The 9,219-nt window shown below is 34.4% G+C and overlaps 1 long non-coding RNA gene across 1 annotated transcript; it reads left to right on the forward strand.

Moving 5' to 3' along the window:
- The first annotated feature begins 6,294 nt into the window (after nt 1–6,294).
- On the forward strand, nt 6,295–6,976 carry LOC141717376 (uncharacterized). The gene is made up of 4 exons (XR_012573616.1): nt 6,295–6,363; nt 6,448–6,477; nt 6,632–6,825; nt 6,917–6,976. It is a non-coding gene; the product is annotated as an uncharacterized LOC141717376 (long non-coding RNA).
- The last annotated feature ends 2,243 nt before the right edge of the window (nt 6,977–9,219 follow it).

The following is a 9,219-nucleotide window of genomic DNA, read 5'->3' on the forward strand; positions in this document are numbered from 1 at the left end:
TGATTCAGGCACCGACAAATTTTGCCGCTGTCATCAATGATTTTCGATGAGTTGACGGTGGACGATGATGAGTTATTTCTGAGTCCTAAAACTATAAATAAGTAATACCTAGTTCGTTAAAGTTATTTTGAGAGTCGGGTCGGTAGTAATTAAATATGATAGTCGTACAAGTTAATTCGGATTGTGAATATGAATTGTGCAATTGATTTGGTTTGGATTGTGAATTGCAAAATTGATTGATTTGTGTTTATGATTGGGATTTGACGTCGATTATGTTTCGACGGGTAGTCCGATAAACAAAAGAGACGCTGTCCGATTTTCGGGAACGTATCCTGTAAAATATCAGAAATATCAATCGAATGTATATAACTATATAATTATAAATAAATTATTTTGTAAAATATAAATGACAACCCGTTTTCTGAAACAATGAGTATATGTATTTTCTGAAAGTGAATATCAAGCTGAGTTTTGAATACGTGAACCCTAACTGATGCTTGTATTATAATAATGTATGTGTCGCGAGTCGGGTTTTCTTAACGCACGGGTAGATTGTTAGTGAGGATATGTCAAGCATAATCGGAAGTCTAAATTTGGGTATTACGACTCTATAGGTTCTAGTCGGAAGGCCCCGAGATTTTGCATTGGACGAAAGATAGTTTGGTGGTCAGTCAAAAAGCTCAGTAAGGTTCCAATCAAAGGACTTAAGTGTTGAAGTCGAATCCAGGGTGATCTAGTGGATAGAAAATAAAGCCTGAGCGGCAGAGTCGGCTCAGAGTCGATCAGTAATAGTTGTAAAGCCCTACAAGGCAAGTACTTCTAAACCTTTTTTGGGATATAATGCAAATATTTCTAAATTCTCTCGTGACATATTGTTAAGTATTCAAAATAGCTCTGTTTTATATTGTAAGTACTTTGAATCATTCAGCCTTGAACATGAGCCACATCATTTGATTTTTGAGCCGTAAGCCTTATTCCTTGTGAACCATTCCTTGTTGATTTATCGGAAAAAAAACTGCGCAAATACGATACTACTCCACAAATATATACCCATCTTATACCAAACACTAGAACAAAATTGTTTGAACACATAAACTTTTATACTAAACCATACCTTGTGACATCAAAGAACTAAACCTTGTAAAATCCTTGCTCATCTAATACCTGATTCTCCTAGAGGCTGAAGGCCATTTCTTATACATACTTTGATACACACTTGTGATACCCATGAATTGCATTACGCTTTTATTCAAGTTTTTTATCATCATTGATTATGATCTTGTTTTATTGAAGTACATTATTTATCATACTAAACTGTTTTAGAATTGGATAGTTTTCTTTATGTGGCCCAGATTCGTGGTCAGACCAAATTCGTGGTCTAGAAGGCCAATTTATGCCTCGGATCCATTATATAGAGCAAAGCGGGAAGCCTTGCTCGGGGTTAGTGCGTGACTGATCAGCAGCCTAACCTTGGTTTTAAAATTTAAAATGAATATCCAGATCTAATGATTGTTTAACAAGAAACTTAATTCTTCTGAATCATTCCATTTGAACATTGTTTAACCTCAGTTATCGTTATTATGACTTGCTGTGCTAGTTAGGTCACTCTTGCGAATCTTTTTATGTATTCTACAGTTAAAAAGGATATGGTTGATAGTGAGGTTCCTCAGTCCAGAGTACGAGCTAGGATTTCAGATTGAGTTGGATCGAGCTAGCAGGAGCTTTATATAGTAGTGAGATAGTAAGATTGTAAGAACAATTTCATTATCAGTTGTAAGTCAAATTAGTTGGGATTTGGGTACGTTGTAATAAAAGTTAAGGTTGTGGCTTGTTTTCATACTTTAACCTGTTGCGATCCACGGTTATGTAAAGCAGGGTCATTACAAATAATATTTCATCTACAGGTTTATATATTGTGTGTGTGTTGTAGACCCCAAACTTCCGACCCGGATTTTGAGGGCGCCACATATACGCGTTCACAAGTAGTATAAGATTTAGATCAAATTCGTTCCCACAGAAACTCTTTGGTTAATTTAAGAATATGCACCTATACAAATATGATATGGTTATCATCCAATGCTAAGACAATTAACAAGTTGAGATTGTTTATAACTAAGAATTAAACTAACAATTATAACTAAGAGAACAAGAACGGTTGAATTAATATATATGATAAATATGGGATCCTAACTTCATTAAATACTTCATTCAATAACCTTTTTGTTCTTAACCTTAGCATGTAATGGTGATGACACTAATCAGATAACACGAAACTAGTAAACACCAACTTTCGTTGTATGAATACCCTACTACTAAGCATCCACAAAAGAGATAGAAGTTGAATAGACACCAATTATGCTTAGTCCTTATATGTCTATAAGAATTGAAAACATAACGGTTTAATGCGTAAATTTTCTATCATGATTACATAGGGTAAGTAAGATGGTTAAAATTACCTACGAATCATGCATAACAATAACACATGAATCTATGCTAGCATGGCAAGTTCTAAACCTCTATCTTCACTGTCGCTTCAATAGAGATTAACACGCTATCTTATATATTAACTGCGCACATAAGACGAATAAGCACAACCAATACTAGGTTATCATACAATCACCACACACTAAGGTATCGAAACAATTTAACTAAAGAAATCCATAAATAAATCTGTTAGAACCCCATGATAATGATTAGATCATAATCGAACTCATCATCACCATGGGTTCCAATGAAAGCATGATAATAAACAATATAAGAATACTAGGGTTCAAAGACAAATCAAAAATAAGCATCCAAATATCAACTATATTAAAAAAAAGTCTTCTTCTCCGTAGCCTTCTCGTGCTCTCTAGGTCTTCTTATTGCTCTCTCAGGTCTCCTTGGTGTTAAAAACATCTTTTTATTGGTATATATAGGCTCCAGGATGACCAGAACTCTCAAAATCTTCAATTTCGACTAAAATCAGGATTTTGGTGTAGAAACCGGGCGCGGGCGCGCTGCTACATGGCACAGCCGCGCTGACATTCTGGAAAAATTCTAATAATTCTTCTTTTGGCCATATCTTGAGTTCTACTCGTTAGAATTAGGCGATTCAACTGCCCACATGAAACTAACGAGATTCTATACAACTTGAGAATGGCCTAAGCTTCCAATTATGTTCTTGTTTCAACATATTTCTTTGAAAAGCTCCTTTCTTCATTTAACTTATGCCTGAAATGCAATAACACAAAAACACATCAAAAATACCAAAAACATGAGTCCAAAACACCAACTTAAGCCTGTAATGAAGTATTCCAAGTGGATATAAAATCCACTTATCACACCCCCAAACTCGAATCGATGCTTGTCCTCAAGCATAAACAGACTCAAATCTATAAAATAAACCTACTGCATGAATGCAACTATGTGAATGCAATTAAATGATAATGCAATCGATCCCCTCAGAATAACCACAACCAAATGAATAAGCCAACGCCTCTAAGAATGCAATAACTTAAAACAGAGTTCGAATAATCTCACAATTCAACTCACAAACCAGAACGTGTGTGTGTGGATGCTTAACAGATATACTCTCGAAACTAGATCAATAACCATAACTTATCTTTCATCAAAACAATCACAAGTTTATAAACAGAATAGATATTAAACGCATAATAACTCTCAACACCTTATTTCTACTAGAGTTATACAAGGATTCACGCTATTATTGAACAAATAACAACATGCTTATTTGAGCGTGCAATGAATGAGGTCCCAAAAGACTTAGACAATAATACCTATGTAGCGAGTGTTAGGTTAGCGGATCCCGGACTATGAAAAGCCTTAGGTCACTAGGAACAAAGTCCCCTAGAACTTAATAACTCGAATATTAAAGATCTCACTCTTGATTAGTTATGCATAAACACATACTTTTTTCTTTTCTTTTTTTCTTTATTTTCTTTTTTTTCAACAATTTCTGAATCAGTGCATTTCGCTCCATCTCATTTAACCCTAGACTACTCATAAAAATATGAGCCGGGTACTAGCCATTTGACGCCTAGCCTTATTCACAATTAGCAATGAAATCCTACTTTTCTCCCGTTTAAAAATCAGTGTTTTTACGTTATTACGGGAATATCAAAAATTCTAAATATAACCAAGTGATTAAATCTCAACAACAAACAAGTATGATCATGATCTAGATCAAAATCAAACCTATAAGACTTTGTGATAATATCTGTTTATGGCATGTAAATCAATTTTTTTAAGACTTAAACATCCCTCTATTCGTCATCACCACACTCAAATCAACCTCAACTTACCAAATAACATAGTTCATCTTAAGGGATCATGCTAAATATGCATGCAAATGCAACTATATGAAATCACATAAAACTTAAACAAATATGTCCTATATGAACAATCATGCAACACTACGAATGAAATACAACTATATGCAACATGAATCTATATGAACTATATGGACACACACAAAGTAATCCTTACATTATCACCCCCAAACTTAAAATTTTCAATGTCCTCATTGAAGGTAATAATAAGGATTTCAGGCATACCTAGTCATCAAAAAGATCACCCTTTTCGGGTGGAGGATCAGGTGACTAATCAACCTCGACACCAGTGTCTCGGAAAATAGTACCGAGAGCGTGTGTAAAATCTGCAGCAAAATGACGGTGAATGTCTTGCATGGCCTCCATACGCCTAGTTAATCACCGGTACTGCTCATCCCCAATACCAGTCCTATCAACTTCCTGTTGCACATGAGAACACTACTAGAAAAAGTAGAATAGACATCGCTTCAAAGACATCGGTTGCTTATTGCACTGATGTAAAAGGTGTTTCAGACATCGGTTTTGAGCAAGCGATGTCTTTTGTGTTTATAAACATCGGTGTTTTAGCCCAACTGATGTTAAAACTCTATTTTAAAAAATTTAATCAGCGTGCCTTCCCCATTTCCCCCCTTAACCAAATACTTCATTCCCTCTTAAAGATTTCCCCCTTATTTTTTTCCTTAGAAAAATTCCCCCTCTTTTCAACCAAATGTTCCCCTCTTTTTAGTTAAAAAAAAATTAAAAATCAAAATCAAAATCATAAAATATAAAACACAGATCATAACATTAAAACAAAAAGTCCCCTCTCTCGTCTCTCACTCTTCTGGGCTCTCATCCAAGAACACCCACCACTCTCTCAATATGCTATCTCTCTGTGTGGAATGTTGTCTCTCTCTTGTGTTATCTTCTCTCTCTCTCTCTGGGCTCTTATCTCTCTCTCTCTGCTCTCATATCTTTCTGTGCTGTCTGTTTAAAGATAAGTCGAAGTTTAAGTCGGAGTTCAAGTTTAAGTCGGGGTTCAAGTTGGGGTTCAAGTCTGAGTTGGAGGTTAAAGCTTGAATGAATTAAGTAAGTTTTAAACCCTAATTTAGAATTGGGGGTTTCAATTTGAAAACCTAATTTTTTATTTTTTAATTAGTAGAGTGATTGTTCTTATTGTGCATAATATATTGAGCATGTTAATATAAGTTGTGCAATTTTTCATGTTTTTAATCGTTTTCAGTAGTGTTCTACATTGGGTAATTTTTAAATATTTTAATTGTTTTAAATTTTCTTGAGCATTGTTATGAATTTGTTTATTGATATGGATTTCCAGGCTGTTAATTTATCTACAGTTACACCTCGCTTGTGATTCCGACAGAAGGAGGTCCTTGTAATTTTTCACTTCCAACAAACTATACAGTAATTCAATTTGTTGAGTTATATATGTTTGTGCAATATGCTTAACAAATAGAGACCTCAGAGATGTTAATATATGGCCATTGGTTTAGATTCAATGTGTTTGTCACATTGAACTGAAAGTATTTCAATATCTTTTCATTGGAATTTATTGGACTTGTTATTCTTGTTTAATCAACAAGTCTTCTTGCTGTATTATTTTTAAAGAATTTATCTGTACCTGTTTTGGGTTCAGTCAAACATAAGTAGGCATTAAATGATAGAAACACAAAAAATCACAATCGGACTCTGTTTTGTTAGTAATAGGTTTAATAACTGCTAGATGCTAAAACTCAACTGCCGATCTATTAAACTTTTGTAACGCAAGTAAAAGAGTTTCTTTGTTTTGAAGTGGTTTGAAATTATAGAAACACAAAAAATCACAATCGGACTCTGTTTTCTTAGTAATAGGTTTAATGATTGCTAGATGCTAAAACTCAATTGCAGAATTGAACTTCTATAACGCAAGTAAAAGAGTTTCTTTGTTTTGAAGTGGTTTAAAATACTTTTGCGTTTCAGGTTGCATATTTAATTGGAAAAGACACAGATCTTATGGAAGGGTTCAAGGATTTTCTGTAACTATGCGAAGGAACTGGTAATTTTTATGAAAAGAAATGCTGAATTGTTCATTTTGTATCTGTCTAAACTTTTTTTAATCTTTTGTAATCCACTTTTGCAGATGGATTCCTTGCTGGGGTAATGAGAAAAAGTATGCTTTTGATTTCTGGTTGTTATTATTATATGGCAGCACATTAGGTTTTACTTTTATGATTGCAGCATGTTGATGAATACCAGTTCAAATGCTAAATTTTTTTCTTGATTAATGTAATGAGAATCCTGCTGAAGTCATTAAATGATTGTAGAACATTTTTGGACTGAAGGATTTGCATCCAAAATACTGAAGGTAGAGGAAAGAGAAAGGGATCCTCGACGTGACATAGATTTAATTAAAGAAAGGGACAGGGTGAAGGAGAAATATTGGGGAAAATCCATACAAGAGCTGGATCTCACTAGCTGTCAACGGTGTACTCCTAGTTACACGCTTCTTCCTGATGATGTAGGATTATGTCAATCTTTTCTGTTTTCTTGTGGAAACTACTATTCTTGTGTTGGTTGCTTAGCAATGCTTAAACTTTTCTCTTTTTCAGTATCCAATACCATTGGCAAGTCAGAAATCAGAGCTGGGAGCACAGGTCCTGAATGATCACTGGGTATCTGTGACTTCAGGTAGTGAGGATTACTCTTTCAAACAACCAATATGAAGAGAGTCTGTTTAGATGTGAAGATGATAGGTACAATGTCTACCTGTATCTATCGTTTATCTGTCAGTGTCATATTCTAATTTGTTTTGACGAATTGTTGATTTGTCAAGTTTCACAGTTTCCAAATTTTGTTGTGGCAAGGTAGAATAATTTCAAATATTAAGTTTGATGTATAGTTTATGAAATATTTAGTTAAGATATAAAAAAGTTTTACTTTTCCTTCTCACTTCCATATAAAGTTACTATGAATTTATTGATATGACACCATCCCGTGGTGGTTCAAATTTATAAAGTATTTGACTCGTCAACCAATGTTGTGATGTTGTTTCTGCTTGGCTTAAACCTTTTCTGATTATTCCAGGTTTGAGCTCGATATATTGCTGCAATCTGTGACTGCAACTGCTAAGCGCGCCGAGGAGTTACTGAACATCATGAACAAAAATTCTATAAATTCTGAAGCAAAAACAAGAGGAGTGGTCGAAGTGTCGGTTAGATTTCAATAAAGTTTGGGCTGAAATCTATGCTAAGAATCATTACAAGTCGCTTGATCACCGTAGTTTCTATTTCAAGCAGCAAGATTCAAAGAATTTGAGCACAAAATGTAAGTAAAAAATTTCTCTGGTTTTCATTGTTGATAGACATTATTGTTGGGTGTTACTTGGTAATTTCCTTTTTGTTAAATTAGCTTAAACAAATTATGGCTCGGTGCATTAGCAATCATAGTTATCAATTTTTGGACCAAGTTATGACATGGCTTTTAGGCAGTTATTGTTGCTGAAAAATTAAAATTTCAAGAAAGGTAAAAATGGAAGTTAGCAAGCAAGCACAATGACGGATACATAAACAGATGCATCAGAATATCTGTTAAGTTCAAGTTTTTTTTGTTTTTTGTCCAATGTAGATACCAGCACCTACCTACTTACCGTTAACACATGCAAGTGTCATATTTAGTACCATTGTCTGTGTTTCTAACTGTATGTGGCTTACATATATCATCATTGAGAAGTGGCTTTGTATTGTTGATATGTTTCAGTTTTTAATCAAGTAACGTGAAGTATATTTCTTTTCATAAGGTTTCTGGCAAGTGTTTGTATTAATGATGGCACATATTAATCCCAGTTATTCCCAGTGGACTAACAATGAGATTTACAGAAGGGGGGTTGAATGTAAATCTCAAAACTTTTTCAAGGTTTGAGCAATTTCTAAGGCTAAGTGTTTGAGTGATCAAATGTGTGTGAATTGCTTGAAGCTGATGCAGACAGATATATATTCAAACACAAATGTAATGAACACAAAGAACTTAAAAACTTTTCCGGTGGATTTGTTGTTCCACCAGAGATGTGTTATTTCAGAAAATCTGTGATTCAAAGAATTAAATCACAGCTGCTTCCTAGTACAAACTAGATGATTTTCTCTTTTGATATTTCTAAACAGCTCAAGGAAAATTCATATCTAATTACTAGCTGCTACTTGGTTTATATATCACCAAGTTTACAAGTGAAGACAAACTGTAAAATACAATTGAAAAGATTCTTCACATGTTTCTTCTTCATTTCTCTATCCAATGCAATCTAGGATAATCTGTAAATCTTTGAATACTTCCTTGTTTGCATCAGAATGGAAATGCTGCATTTTCTTGATTCCTCCTAGAGGCTTCCACATTCCAGTATGTCTCTGTCAACCCATGTGCCTCTGTCAGCTTGTGAATTGTCACTATCAACTGCTAATGAACTAAGCATCCGTTGAAGCTTTCATCCGTTGATGCCTTATCCGTTGAGGCTTTATCCGTTGAAGCTTTATCCGTTGATGCATTATTAGTTGAAGTCTTTATCCGTTGAAGCACTTATCCGTTGATGGATATTATCCGTTGAAGCATTAGTGACATCCGTTGAAGCTTTGTTTCTTATCCGTTGAAGGTCTTCAATATCCGTTGACACTTCTTCACTTATACAAAATTACAAGGCATGAAATATTTACAATTAGCCCTCCTATTTGTACATCCATTAGTAGTCAACATGACTGATTATTTCCTAATAACATCTAGGAATTACAGCTTGAAACCAGAGAGTGAAATGTGCTACAATACTAAACTTATTGCTAAGTAAAGCTAATCCTTCAACGGATAGCCAAGATGGTCTTATCCGTTGAGGCTACAAACACTAGATTTCTACTTAAGTGTTTTGCTTAAC

Source organism: Apium graveolens, chromosome 4 (genome assembly GCF_009905375.1).
Source record: "Apium graveolens cultivar Ventura chromosome 4, ASM990537v1, whole genome shotgun sequence".
Taxonomy (NCBI): Eukaryota; Viridiplantae; Streptophyta; class Magnoliopsida; order Apiales; family Apiaceae; genus Apium; species Apium graveolens.